The sequence below is a fragment of the Nylanderia fulva genome, unplaced genomic scaffold (genome assembly GCF_048542155.1).
Source record: "Nylanderia fulva isolate GAGA-0341 unplaced genomic scaffold, ASM4854215v1 Scaffold35, whole genome shotgun sequence".
Taxonomy (NCBI): domain Eukaryota; kingdom Metazoa; phylum Arthropoda; class Insecta; order Hymenoptera; family Formicidae; genus Nylanderia; species Nylanderia fulva.
The window spans coordinates 2059855-2076065 of record NW_028190422.1 but is presented as its reverse complement, the minus strand read 5'-3'; the positions used below and the strand labels follow the sequence as shown (position 1 = coordinate 2076065).

Here is a 16211-nt window from a genome sequence, read left to right as displayed (position 1 = left end):
AGGGGTGGTCGCTTACCTACCAACACGCTCTCATACATTATGTACCGCGGTCGTACATATGCGTACACACATATCGCGCGCGCGCGCAGTACACCCACCCACACACACACACATACGTATCCTCTCTCGTACGTTCCGCGTCGTGGCAGTGGAATTGCGCGCGCGCGCGTGCACCCGTACACTCGTATACGGGACGGCATTGGATATATACTTAATGAAGCGTAAATAATTGAGTAATGTGCTCCAGGCCGTTCGATCGGCGCTCCTATTGGTCAGTATTAATCTATTCCGGCGCATTAGCGTCCGGTCTATCTCTACCGGCCGGACCGGCCTAGGACACGGAAACGCGCGCGCGAGAGAGCACTAGATAGTTGATAGCGAGAGCCCGCGAGCGCTCGGCGCTAACCCGCGCGCTAATCTACGCGCCGCGCCCGAGAACTCGATCGACAATCCTCTTCTCTCTGTACGCTGCCGTTTGTCTTGCCTCTCTCGCCTTGCGTTATAATGTGTCATTGTACCGTTCGATTAAACAATGCGTTCGGTTAAAAAAAGAGCGCCCTGCTCAGCGCGAAACTGTCATCGCCCTCCCCTTTACGCTCGCTAATGAAAAACTGTATTATTTAACGAATTAGAAATGTCTCGCAACGCGAACAATAAATATGTACGCTGAATAAAAGAAATGCAATCAATCGTGTTATTACGAAATGAAATTAAGATTAAATTAAGATTAAATTCTGTTTGATTTTTATTACCGCGCGTATATGTATATATATGTATATCTGCCTACCAGTTTGTACATACATTTTTTATTATTTTTCTAAATACGCATCTGTTATATTTCTCCGTTACGTACATTGTATTACGGGGGAAACGTGTATTCAGAACGTGGGTAATATAAATGCAATTTTACTTGGTCTAATTGCGCGCCCACTTATTCACGTATCTGACCATTTATCTCCCACCCCTTCATCGCGTAATAGACGCAGATCAAGCCGCGATGCGTGCGGATCTCTTTGGCAGGGCGGATTGATTTTCCGCGAGAGGCAGACCGAGGTAGATATACATCCGAATACATCGGACTCGGCATCTCGAGATTCCCCGGTGATCGCGCTCGAGCGCACTTGCTGATATATCAACGGCAGTGATTTGCGCGATGATCGGCGCTTGCGATTCGCTTGATCGCATTAACGCCGATTAGCCGTCAAGCCGGCTCCTTTTCCGTAGTCGCCCGAGGGGGTAGTTACGCGCGCTGTTTTCCCGGAGATAAGGGATGCCGAATCAAAGCCGGAGGATTCGGCCGAGGTCAACGAAATTTGCATCTTGATCCGACAGCATATATATGTATATTCGCGGGATTATAGTTTCGCGCGGAAAATTATTAATGATAATTTTCTAAGTAATTTAGAAATCTCATTTTTAATGCACAAAAATTTATTCGTATATTAATTGTTAAGTATAATAATATCATACGTCGCGATGACGATCGAAACGGAAGTGTCGCCCCGAAATAGCGATTTCATTCGCGACGAAATTATCGTGTCTCTCTATTCTCGCGCCGAAGCTATATAGTAATCGACTGTGCTATTTCGAGGTCGCGCGGGGTTGGAAGGGGATGCAGGGGAAGAACGCGGCGGCCAGGAAGAGGAGACGAGAGCCGCGAGATCGACAGCGGTGGTTGGAACGGCAGGATAGCTGGCGTGCCAGACGGGGTGAGAGTTAGGAGGGAGAGAGAGAGAAAGAAGGTCCTCGCTATCTTCGGAAAAGTCGCGCGAATCTAACGAGAGCGGAGAGCCACAGGTGTTTTCGCCGCGAATATATACACCTTCTACCACCCTCTTCTCGTCGTCCGCCATCCCTTTCGCAATTCACCCTCCCGTCGTCGTTAGCTTCTTCTTCCTCTCGTCCCGAGATATTATCCCGACGGAAGATGCAATTATACGTTTGCCGATATGTGTAATACCTTTCCGACGGACAATACGAAAAATTTTCGTCTCGTTTCTTTCTAGTCTGCAGTAAAATTAGACTTGAAAAGGGTAAAACTTTATGAAAATTAGGAGCAAGCTGAATTTTAGTTTAGTTGCCATTATATCGAAAATTATTAATTTTTCGAGAAAAATAGTTATTATCAAAATTGTAGCTCGTAAAATTCTCTACAAAAAAGGTCATTATACTTTTTTTCATACAACTAATCGTTTTTGAGTAAAGTTGCAATGTCTATAGTTGTAAAAAATACGTACTCCTTTCCACACCACCGCGGGAGTAGAGTACTGGGCGCGTTTTTCTTCGCTCTATATCTTCGAAACGGTTAATTCCACGAAAAAAAATATAATAACTTTTTTGTGGGGAATTGTATGAGGTACAATTTTGATAATAACTATTTTTCTCGAACAATTGACAATTTTCGAGATAGGGGCAAAAAACCGTAAAAAACTGCCCTGGATGAAATTAAGGATATACCTTATACTTTTCAGGATTTTATTAGAACATCGAAATAAAGGTGTTCACAAAAATTCAGCTTGCTCTTAATTTTTATGAAGTCAAAGTCTAATTTTACTGGACTACTCCTCGAATTGGCCGAAGAATCTATTCGAGTAGCAAACCGACTGTCATTTTGACTGTACTATATAATATGGTACTATATAATACTATATATGGACGGAAACTTGCGCACATCTTTTTCACACTCGGTGGTGCACGAAATACTACGTGAGATGATCTATACGCATCTTTTCTATGGAAAACATACGATAAAAGACGAGCCCGATTATTAAAACACGCGTGTTGGGCTATAATCGCGCCGGTAACTAGAATTTTACGGCGATGTATATCATTTTTACGACGGGATGGAGCAGTAGTGTGATTCACAGTGAAATGTGAGCAGAGTGGGAGGCTGGAGTGAAGGTTATTAGAGATATTAATAATTGTCAGCCCCAAAATTCGCTATAATTTTAAACCGGAGTTCAGGAGCAAAGTGTATAATAATAATAATAATTAATAATAATAATAAATTCTTTTTTGTGTTAGTCATTCTCAATTACTAGTATTGTAACTTTGCTCGCAAAATTTCACGAGCACAAAGGCTTGCTTGTAAAAATTTCGCATGTACTTAATTGCATGCAAATTAAAATTTTATATGCAATTCCGTATTTCCTCGTGAAAAGAGAAGGCAAATTCATTTAATAAGCGCGTAAGTTATTTCCGGTATTAAATTCTACAAAATATTCGATTTTTGTTAAATCCAAATTATATTAATCCCTCCATTTTTTTTTGTTACACAATACAACAAAGAAAGAAAATTGTGAAAAATAGTATATAGTTTTGTTAATTGCAGAACCACCGTGCTTATATATTTCTTTCCGAGATCCTTATCCAAGGATTAATGATTTCGCGGAAAAAAAGGAGTCGAGAGAGGGCGATCATTAATTTACCATATACATATATATATATATATATATATATATATCCTAATGCTTCCTTTGGCCTTCCGTTACCTGCTTTTCGCTTTGATCGTGTATTCTGGAAAACGGGAGATATTATATCGCACGACGCACGATATCATGTCGAATGTGCGTTGTACATCAACGCGATATATTGACGAGGAGGGAAGGGTAGAGAAGGGGGATTGTGGGAATAGGTATTTTCGAAGCATTCCGCGCATCCGCTCATCCTAGACGAGCCTAGAGTAACTCTGAGCCGCAGGAGAGTGGCGAACCAGGGGTTGGTGGAGGAAGGGAGGGAAAATGCGTACGGCCAAATGCGGGATATTAGCTCGCGATTAATTATTAATAGTATCGAGTGCCCGCTAATAGATATAATGTTATTGCAGCGAGATCAGTCGTGGCTGGACGATGGCGGAAACGCGATTGGCTAGGATAGTCGAATTCGAGATATCGTGGCAAGAGCCCGCTCTTCTCCCCTCGGATTTCTCCCTCTCTCACCCTCTCGTGAACGCTAAAGGGCTTCATATATATACATATTATATATATGTACATATAGAGTGGCCTACAATGTACAGCGACAATGGATGGATATGATTAAGATTACTAATTAAATATTGCATTGCCATAATATTGACAGTTTTGCGTAATTTTGATCAAAGTTAACGTTGCATTATGAAATTTCACTTATTCGTGTATAATAAAAGCTTAGTTTTCTCATTCTTCTGGAAAAAATTTAATGCACGTGAATGTCAAATTTTTCTATAATTCCTCGTAAGAGACAATTTATTCGACACATGTTTTTTCTAAAGTGTATTAAATATTTATGAATTTCTACGAAATACATGAGTTCTGTTGAGTACAAATTAAATTAACCTTTTGCTCAATTTTTGTATAAAAAGTGTTGAAAATTGTATTAGATAATATTGATTAAATATATATTTTATCATGTAAAAAATAAAAGTTTAGTTTTCTCATTCTTCTGGAAAAAATTTAATGCACGTAAATGTCAAATTTTTCTCTAATTCCTCGTAAGAGAAAAACAATTTATTTGACACATATTTTTTCTAAAGTATATTAAATATTTATGAATTTCTACGAAATACATGATTTCTGTTGAGTACAAATTGAATTAACCTTTTGCTCAATTTTTGTATAAAAAGTGTTGAAAATTGTATTAGATAATATTGATTAAATATATATTTTATCATGTAAAAAATAAAAGCTTACTTTTCTCATTCTTCTGGAAAAAATTTAATGCACGTAAATGTCAAATTTTTCTCGAATTCCTCGTAAGAGAAAAACAATTTATTTGACACATATTTTTTCTAAAGTATATTAAATATTTATGAATTTCTACGAAATACATGATTTCTGTTGAGTGCAAATTGAATTAACCTTTTGCTCAATTTTTGTATAAAAAGTGTTGAAAATTGTATTAGATAGTATCGATCGAATATATATTTTATAGTCTTGCACTGCAAACTTGAAAAAATTAGTACATACTTATAAAATATATATACTATCGTGTAATAAGAAAGATGAAGGAGAAAATCAAGAGAGATGGATGAAATTTCATTCGCGCAACAAAATCAGATCCTTAATAACTCATCGATATTTTTTCGCCGGGAAAATCTCCAGTGAAACGATGTTAAGCCTCATTCGCCGTTAAGATGCGCTATCAACGGCAAATCAGCTGTTCGTTCGTTTAGTTTCGCTAAAGGATCTTCCTATCTTGCGATTTTCTTCGCCTTCGACAGAGAAGAATCGCACTTTAGTCGATTGTTAAAAGAGTAACTAAGCGCGGCCTTAAGGGAATGAGGATTAAATAATATACGTTACTGAAACTCAAACTATTTTATAAAGAAAATTTTTATTAAAAAAATTTCTATTAAGTTTTTATTAAACTTAAACTATTTTATAAAGAAAAATTTCCATTATGCTATGATTATATTATATAATATTAAATATAGAAGCACGATATCACATCACAACAGCTTAGCTTTTCAGATCGATTCTGTTTTATTTTTAATTATATTTTTCAACGACCATTTAATATATTAAAGTTTCAAATGTATCTTTTTAAAATAATTATTTACGAGAGCTCGTATTAATAAATATATATTTTAGATAAATGTTTTCCTGAAAATTTCAAACATTATATTTTCGGAAAGAGAACAAAATTTGCGCGAATGCGTAATTTTATTTCGAACATAAAAGATTTTTTACGCGTGAAAAAGAAAAATTGTGTAAATCTCTCGAGTCAGCGAAGAAACATCGATCGAAGCGAAATGGCGACCCTAAGTGTCGATTCTTTGAACTCGTCGGCCTCTCTGTTTTCTAAAGAACCATATAAAAATTGCGTCGACTCGTTTGAGTTATAAATTCCAAGGAGGAGAGACGAGTCATCTCTACGCGAGGCACGAGTGGCATTTGGCGAAGCGGAGCAAAGACGAGAACAAGTTGACGAGAAAAAAAAAAAAAAAGGAAGACATCGTCGTGAAAGAGAGAGAGAGAGAGAGAAACAAAGAGTAGCGCGATCGAGTGGCATTTTCAGACACGTACAACATTATTCCCGAGACAACGGCGGAAACAACGCGGGAACGTAGGTGGAAATCCACCCCCGCGGATGGATTCGCGGAGCTGCGAGGGGGGTGGGAGAGGGGGAGGTCCGAATTGTTTTTGCGTCGAATTAAAAAAAAAATCAACGATTTATATCGGGCAATTTCGGTCGCGCGTAGGGCGGCGCGCACGAAATTATCGGAAAAATATCGGCGCGTTAATAATACACTAATTTCGTAATTGAAAAGCGGTTTTATTTATCGGGTCGGCGGAGTTGCCGGCCGGTGAAATTTTTCGCGGCCGGTCGACGATTAACGGCCGCGGGATAACGCACGCGGGATGAAATTTTAGAGAACGAAAACGGCGATGAAACGTCCCGCGGATAGAGACAACGACAAAAAGAGAGAGAGAGGGAGAAAGGGAAAAAAAAAGAGAGAACGGGAGAGCGAATGGAACGAAATAAAATAGAATTTATGCCATGTAACTGCTTTCAAAGTTTAATTAAGTACTTTAACGCCGTCCGCGCTTTTATTTCCATCATACATTATTTTCCATTTTTGCCATTAAAATAAGTTGCATTTGTCTTATTCTGGTATAAATGTAATGAATACTGTATAGGATTTTGTTAATATCGTTTCGGATCTCGAAATATATATAATTGTGACAGCATATTTTCGTGACATATATTCTATTTGATATTTTCTTCATTTTTATTAAACAAAAAAATTTGCCGGAGTTTGCGTATTCCGGGATATATAGAGTTGTCGACGGGAAAGCAGGATAACGAGGAGAAGAACGGGAAACGAGCTATTTCATGTTGCGGGTGCAGGTGCAGATGCAGCCGCACGGACGTGAAAGAGGAAGTCGAGTTATTTCGGATATTAAACACGAAATTGCGTGTAGAATAGTCCGGAAAAGCCGCCGTCGAAAACCCATCCGCGTCGCCTAAGTCTCTTAAACTGGGCGCACAGTTTCGGCTTTAGCTTTTCGATTTATCGGGATCGATACTCATCAACTGCGGAAGAATCGTCGGTTTAATCCAATTTCTTTCGTTCATTCGCGATCATTCGCGGGCTTATCGATCGCGATTTAAGGAGAATAAAGATAGATGTGAACAAGCAAATGCAGAACGATTTTTATTTTTTCCTTCAAAAATAAATGTGATTATATGAAAAAGAAATTTGCAACATTCTTCTTTATTGGAAATTTAAATAATAAAACTTCAAGAGCGATATAATATTTAGTTTCTTATTTTAGCTTATAGACATCATGAATTTTTTTTCTTTCCGAGAATTATCGGTTATCGATTACGATTTGAAAGAATGCGAGGAGATACAATTTGTTGAAAAATTTTATTGCCCTCGAAAGTTTCTCGAGTATCCGAAAAAGGCTGAGGAATGCAACCCCTGAGCACGGACGAGGAAGGAAACTTTCTTGAAAATCGTCTAACTTGTTCAAAGGACCGAAAGTCCAGCGAAAAGTAATTCTTCAAGTCTCTCCCTGACCCCCTTTATTTTTCGGAACGCGTCGGAAGCGCATCCTTATCGCCGTTCCATTTCTTTCTCTCTCTCTCTCTCTCTCTAGTGAAACAAATTTAGCTAGCTGCTGGCGGTATAATACGTCGACAGGGGTTAGTCCCAAGGCACTTTCTTTGATGCCGACTAAGCCACTTGGAGAGGGTGGCGCTACCGAGTTTGGGGCAGGTCGCAACATCAAAGAGTGACACACTTGAAGCCGAGATTTCAACCCCTCGTCATCCCTTATACTCAGCCGCGCCGATGACCTCCGCTCTTCTATTGTCCGCCCTCGAAACCGCGAAAATCGCTCTCGTTTCCTTGCGCGTATGCGCCGGAAACCGACAGACGCCAATGTGAAATGGCTGCATAAAAAATGCAGCCACGTCGCGATTGGCGATTAGTGAGGGGGAAAAATCGCAATTCGCGTTGTTTCGACAAATGTTTATTTTTAACTCCCTCGCTTTTTTTTCATCATTTTTTTTCCCCTCAATAATGAATATATATTCTCTTATATATGTATATCACCTCTTTTAAAATGTAATTTTTTTCATGAGTGCTTTGGGGCCATCTCTAAATTACTTTTTTTTTTGTTTTTTACAATTTTTCACCCCTCTTTCCTCACGTAAATTTTTCGCGACTTCTCTTTCTCTCTCGTATCTTACGTAATATTTTTTATTTTACTAACAAAGTTTGTTTAGCAATCCTTTATTATTTCTTTTTCTCATGTCTCTTTCCAAAATACAAAATTTTTATACATTTTCATTATTTTTATAAAAAATTTTTTTTAAGATGTATAGATGCTCACAAGCTTGACACAATTCAGGGATGCATGTAGCCTTTCCGAAATATTGTTGAATATATATATATATATATAAATAAAAAATATATCGCATTCACAGAAAAATGTCTCGAGAGAAGAGACGATCGCGATCTGTACGGTAATTTTTGAATGCCGTTGATTCGCTCTCACCCGCGGTCCGTAAATTCTCCTCTTGGAGCGGAAAAGAGCGCATATTTGTAGTATCAATATGCATCGCTTCCGCCGCGGCGTGGCACGAGCGGGAGACTGCAGTTACCGCGGATAATTCTAAAGAATAATGTTTTTTTTAATTCCGAGCCCGGGCCACTCTCGCGCGCCGGCCGATCGGGTGTGTCTCTATTTTTTCTGGCCGGCCGGGTGTGCATTAATTTGTAATTGCGTGGCCGTTTTTACGCGCGAATTTTCCGCCGATCGGAAAATAATCGGTCCGCGCGCTTCCCCGATCGAATTGCGCGAATTGCTTTGTTTTGCGTTTTCGGCCGGAGATGGATGGAACGGCAGAGAGAGAAAGGGCGAAAGCGGGCGGACAGAGAGAAGCTTGCTTTTTCGCGGCTTAAAATTAATATGCATGGGTCCGACAGCGAAACGTTTATCTTGCCGGGCTTGATTTCGTTTTGATACGCCGACAAATTGCGGCGCGCGCGTGCCTCCGCGCGAGCGGGCCGTTATGTAATATTTGCGAAAACACCGCTTTTCTCAACCGCGAGGTTTGAATAAACGGGATAAATATTTCAAAAAAACGAAAAAAAAACCAGAAGAAGAACCGCGCACCGAAAGACAAAGAAATTAGGATGTCGGAGAAAATTTGAACACAGAAATAGAAACGAGGAACCAATAGAGAGAAACCATGTAAAACCGACGCGTGTTTTCAGACACGACGGTTTTTAGCCGCCGCCGCTGCAGAATACATACAGGCGGGAAAACTTATTAACGATGAGAGGTATCGACGAAAGGGGGCAGCGAAAAAATAGCCGAGTTTTTGCGAATTTTCAGCGCGCGAGACAATATTCGACATCTGGGCGCTCTCCCGTGTGCGCGCGCGGGCGGCGATTAAAAATTAATAACGAATATCAACAGCGGCGGGACCGATGTGGCGCTTCATTACTCGAAATTAAAAATCGTCGTTCGGATCGCGAATAAAAACTGCGGGCGGCCGCGCTTCGGTTCTGTAATTACAAATATCCACATGGCGCCCGGCGGAAAAATCGGTAAACAGACTCGTGATCGATGGCTGTGCCCTCCTCCCCCTCCCCCCCTTAGCCTCCTCTCCCCTCCTTCCTGCGTGTGTGCCACTCTTTTTCCCACCGACTGAATCCCGCCCCCTTCCCACCCCATCAGGTCGGGGTAGTTTTTTACCGCGATGCCGCGAATTACCATTGCAAACGTCCGATGCCTGTGAAAGTGGCGAAACGTATGGGGTTTCGATATGATTTCCAAAAAAAAAAGGAAAAAAAACAGAACGAGAGAGGGCGAAAGGTGGAGAAGAGTGGTGGGGAAGAAAGCTATAAAAGTCCATGGAGTCCTATTAAATTCATGAATCCCGATTTAGATCGATCACCGATCGTCACTGTTCTGAAATATTTTTTTCGGTCATTCGATACCTTTTTTGTCTTCTCCTCCCTATATGGATATAGTTTGTAGCATCGAATATGCTAGCATTTGGCTCTTCTGTCTAAAAACACTGTAAGTATATATACTTGAAGAAATTTATTCTTAACCTCTTGTAGACAACCGCTAATTCTAATTATCTGACATTTACGCGCGAGTAATTTCGAAAGCTTAAAAAATATATCTATTGGAGAAAATATATATTCTAAAAAAATATATATATATTATTATATTATAATATTATTTGTATTACACGTGCAGGCAAAGTGGCACTTTGTGTGCGTGTTTTCTGTGCGAAAAGCGGCCGATTTGCCACGCCGCCATCTAGCGGCGACGCGGTGAGTGAATAAGCCGCGTTCAAAGCCATTGCCTACGGCTTCAGCCGTGGACAATGACTTTGAACACGGCTATTCCCGCACCGTGTCGCCGCAAAATGGCGGCGTGCGATCGGCCACCTCGCGCACAGAAAACGCGCACAAAACCACTTTGCCTGCACTTGTAATACAAAATATCGTGTGTATCACGTGCGGAATTGACAATTGTTCACTTTCCGCACTTGATACACAATATACTATTAAAAATATTCTTTTATAAATAATATTATTCATTCCGCAATGTCGATCGAGCATGAATTCCTCGAGTATAGCACGGCATCGATTCGCACTTTATTCTCGCGACATTAACGAACGTCGTCATCGTCATCGTCGACATCATCGCCGACGTCGTCGTCAACGTCGCCGTCGCCGTCGTCGTCGTCGCACCGACACGGACGCGGCGCGACATTAAAAGCGGCGACCGGGCGCGAAAATAATTGCATTTCATAATTGGCTAAAATATCAGGAATGAAAATTAGTTTATCGAGCGTCGCGTTAATAATTTCGCTTAATCGAAGCGACCGACGCCGCGCCGGGGCGCGCGGATGATATTCGCGGCGCCTGCAAACGCGGCGGATCAGGTGTACCCGGAATAAATCGCTATCGCGAATCCGACGCCGTCGTTGCCCTCCCCCACCTTCCGTGTCTCATATCAAGGGACGAATATTTTTTATCCGGCTCTTTTTCACGTTTCTGTGGCCAGGATGTACGTATACGTATACATACATCGCCGATAATACATTCGGAACGCTCGATAACTCCTCCTCCTCCTCCTCTTCGCGTCGGGCGTATCTATTAAGAAAAGTCCGTCCGTCAAAATTATACAGGGTGTCGCGAACAGTTTCCCGTTTCGATCGCGAATTTTTTCATGAGCTCGCCGGCTCGTCCCCGGCGGGGCAAAAAATTGGACAAAAAGCCGTATAAATGCTAACGACGATTGCAACATTTTCGCGAAATTGAAATTTAACTCTGCATTAATGGCAGATTTTACATCTTATCGCATCGCATTGATTCAATAACCAAGTTGTGTTATTACACTATGCGATATATTTTATTTATCGACATCGTTGAATTTTTTTTACATCTTTTTTTTACATTTGATGAATTGCAGCTAATCGGACATATATATATATATATATATATATATATATCATTTAGTTTCCGCTAAGAAGAGAGTCTTCACACTTGAAAACGGGCGCGACGAGAGAAACGTCAAAATCGGCGGGACACCTTGTATAGAGACCGCCGGTATAATTTAACCGAGCGTCGTCGGGGGGAAAAAAAGGGATATTTTTGGTCCGTCGAACTGTCACGTCGAGGAGAAAAAGGAGGGAAATAAAAAAGATGTAATTGCGTTCTTGCGCCGCTATAGTATCGTTCACACGTGTCATCGCTCCGCGCAGCTTCCGTTTTTAATCACGATTATCAATTTCGGCGCGGAAAATAGCGGCCGTTTAATTGGCGGATGACACGCTTACCGATGCGGTAATTTAATGCCCCCGGCCCCCCGTCGACGTGGCGTGTGCTGCGCCCCGTTCTCTCTCTCTCTCGCTCTGGCGATCTGCTGCTGATTCTGCAGTCGATTCGCGGCATGATCAAAGTTTCACGCGCGGTCGCCGCTCCGCCCAAGCAGATCGTCCTGGTTTAATGAGTTTGTTTGCCGATAATTACCGATCCCGCGTATTCACCTGTTCAAGCATCCGGGGATGACAATTTTCGCGGCCGATTGCGGATTTAATCGTCTCAAGAAAGATTTTTTCTCCCTCGAAACCAAATTTGCGGGACAGATTTTTTTTTTTTTTTTTTTCCCGGAGAAGAACATCCGGAATTAAGCGCAATATTCATGGAAATTGTCTGCGTACGTATATATCGTCCTGGTTTAATGAGTTTGTGTTTGCCGATAATTACCGATCCCGCGTATTCACCCGTTCAAGCATCCGGGGATGACAATTTTCGCGGCCGATTGCGGATTTAATCGTCTCAAGAAAAAGATTTTTCCTCCCTCGAAACCAAATTTGCGGGAGATTTTTTTTTTTTTCCCCCGGAGAAGAACATTCGGAATTAAGCGCAATATTCATGGAAATTGTCTGCGTACGTATTCTAGGATCTGTAATCCACATCAGGGCCCGGTTACAAGGGGATATGATTTAGTAAGTCACAAGGAATGGCTAATCGGAATTAGTTAATGAGTTTCTCAGCTCCGCTAATTTCCGCGTCCCCTTCGCGCCGTTAATTATCCGGAACGCGGAAAAAGATCGGACCGCGATTAAGCGAAATCGATAATTCCGGGTGGGAAGAGGGGCCCGAAAAGAAGCCCCCGCCGCCGAATTTTCTTCCGAGATTTATGGTTCGCCGGGTATTATATACTTACGGACAGTATATCATTTAACGCGCGGGGTTTTACGAATACAATGGGGGCTTCATTATTTTTAATTAAATTGAAAATTAAATCGCGAGCGAGCGAGCGCGCAAGCGCTCGGCGGCGATATTTCGCCGAATATGTAATTTATATTTATGCATCGACGATTCATTTGCGCGATTTAAGTTCGACGAGGGTTTTTTTTTTTATTCGGCCGTTTTAATTATTCAAATACCGCGTGAGTTTTATACGCGATCGAAGGATTTGCAATATGAATGCGGTAAATAAATTAACTTTTATTAATGAAAATCAGAAATCCCGCGGCTCCATAAAACGGCGAAAACAACGCGCGTGTTTCCGCGGCATTCTCGAAAAGCGGAATAAAAGCGGTAAAAACGGTTGCGAGCCAATTCTTTTCCTTTTTTTTCTGTAATTAACGCTCCCGCTACCGCGAGATTATCGTTTCGTAAACCAAATGTTTAATCAACGCTATAAAGTATATTGTAATATCGAATGCACGATGCCACTCAGGAAACAGTTTGCCATATATTCCTTGGGTTTTGGCCGTATTATTTCATATTTAATGATATTCAATGATAAGAAAACGGGAATATATATGCGCGTGTGTATTAATATTCTCCCGCGAGCATATATTATATGATATTATTTTTGTAAATGCGAATTCTATAATAAATCGAAGTGGCTGAATTAATTTAATTGCGTCAATCAAAATCGCCAAAAATGTCTGCACACCTGTATTATGTAAATTTATATTTTATTAAGAGGATATATTGATTCGCGCATGAATTTTAATTGCAGCCGCTTCGCTTCTGTCAAAAAAGATATTGCAATAATAAGTGTGAGATCAATATTTATTATATGTGCAGACGCGAGAATGAATAAAAAAAATCACGTTAGTTAATATGATGATTGTATTAGAGAGCTGACATGACATCTTCCTATAATATAATTCGCCACCGAATAAGTCATTTTGCATGTTTTTCAAATTTATACAGTATATTTATATATAGAATACAAATTTTAAAAAATACCGCAAACATTTTTTATCGTTCTTTTCCGATAAAGGTTTTATATTCCATCAAGTTATACACATATATATATATATATCAGTCGTATGTGTGTGACGTAACATTTGTGTCTAAGTCTTTCTAATTAATACACAAAGTTTCTAATTAAATTATAGGAATAGAGAAAGGATTCATACTTCCAAAATCGTATAATTGATCATGTCGATCTTCATTTGCCGACTAATATTAATATTTCAAATTAATGGATTTAATGTATCTATTAATGTATTTAACGCGCGACCTTTGGGTAATTTTTATTCGAGTCGATCGGACTAATTGCGATAATGGAGTAAATATGACGCCGCAATATTTTCCAATGATGTAATTAATAGTCATCATCTTCCAATGATTTTATGCCCGCGCGTTAAATAAATAGTCACAATTTTTAACGATTAAATAATAATGACTATTTATTTTACCATATCGCAATGCCATTATTTCATTATCTCAACTATTATAATTTAAATGTTATATATCATTAAAGTCCGTCTTTATGGAACCGCGGCGATTCTCTCCAATTTAAATAAAATGCATTTATAACGCAGTAATAATCGGTAGACTTTAATTTCCCCTCTATCGCGAGACAAGAATTCGCTCCAAGTATTCGGTGAAATAAGGCTCGAAATGGAGAAGAATTGCTCGCGAAAAGAGCGAGTCAAGAATTGGGTGAGAAAAGCGCGTCTATGCAAGGCATTTTTAACGAGGCTCGCTCGCGAAAATCGTTAGTTATTCAATCGTATATATTTATATATATATATATATATATATATACATATACGGCTTCAAACAGAACGGTAACGAGCGGATTGATTATGCCTAAGCGGGCAGCCGTTCCTTATTTTCTGCGGCTGATTTTTCCGTTTTCTCGCGGTAATTAAAAAACCGAATCGAAAGCATCGAAAGCCATTATATAGCATGCAGCAGTCGACGTCCCGTAGGTGCTTGCGAGATGAGATCTGGGGTCCCGCGCCCTTAATTAATTGGAGAGAGAAGGTATTGTTCGCATTAACACAGTTCGACCAATCGAAGCATTGGGATACATGCACTCGAGATTTTTATGATTAATGAGAATTTATTCTTAGACGTGAAACTATTTTTTTTTCTTCACACATATGACATGTACGGATTTATAGTTGTGGAATGTCTAGAAAATCGATGAATTAAAATCTCAAGATTCATTTCTTTGCTCTTTCGCCCTTAATTAATTGGAGAGAGAAGATATTGTTCGCATTAACACAGTTCGACCAATCGAAGCATTGGGATACACGCACTCGAGATTTTTATGATTAATGAGAATTTATTCTTAGACGTGAAACTATTTTTTTTTCTTCACACATATGACATGTACGGATTTATAGTTGTGGAATGTCTAGAAATAATCGACTGAATTAAAATCCCAAGATTCATTTCTTTGCTCTTTCGCCCTTAATTAATTGGAGAGAGAAGGTATTGTTCGAATTAACACAGTTCGACCAATCGAAGCATTGGGATACACGCACTCGAGATTTTTATGATTAATGAGAATTTATTCTTAGACGTGAAACTATTTTTTTTTCTTCACACATATGACATGTACGGATTTATAGTTGTGGAATGTCTAGAAAATAATCGACGAATTAAAATCCCAAGATTCATTTCTTTGCTCTTTCGCCCTTAATTAATTGGAGAGAGAAGGTATTGTTCGAATTAACACAGTTCGACCAATCGAAGCATTGGGATACACGCACTCGAGATTTTTATGATTAATGAGAATTTATTCTTAGACGTGAAACTATTTTTTTTTCTTCACACATATGACATGTACGGATTTATAGTTGTGGAATGTCTAGAAAATAATCGACGAATTAAAATCCCAAGATTCATTTCTTTGCTCTTTCGCCCTTAATTAATTGGAGAGAGAAGGTATTGTTCGAATTAACACAGTTCGACCAATCGAAGCATTGGGATACACGCACTCGAGATTTTTATGATTAATGAGAATTTATTCTTAGACGTGAAACTATTTTTTTTCTTCACACATATGACATGTACGGATTTATAGTTGTGGAATGTCTAGAAAATAATCGACGAATTAAAATCCCAAGATTCATTTCTTTGCTCTTTCGCCCTTAATTAATTGGAGAGAGAAGGTATTGTTCGAATTAACACAGTTCGACCAATCGAAGCATTGGGATACACGCACTCGAGATTTTTATGATTAATGAGAATTTATTCTTAGACGTGAAACTATTTTTTTTTCTTCACACATATGACATGTACGGATTTATAGTTGTGGAATGTCTAGAAAATAATCGACGAATTAAAATCCCAAGATTCATTTCTTTGCTCTTTCGCCCTTAATTAATTGGAGAGAGAAGGTATTGTTCGAATTAACACAGTTCGACCAATCGAAGCATTGGGATACACGCACTCGAGATTTTTATGATTAATGAGAATTTATTCTTAG

At 39.6% G+C, this 16211-nt stretch overlaps 1 protein-coding gene across 3 annotated transcripts in view; it reads right to left on the bottom strand.

Moving 5' to 3' along the window:
• Positions 1-16211, bottom strand: part of LOC114934935 (protein bric-a-brac 1) — a 379696-nt gene that overhangs the window by 75963 nt on the left and 287522 nt on the right. The window lies entirely within an intron of this gene.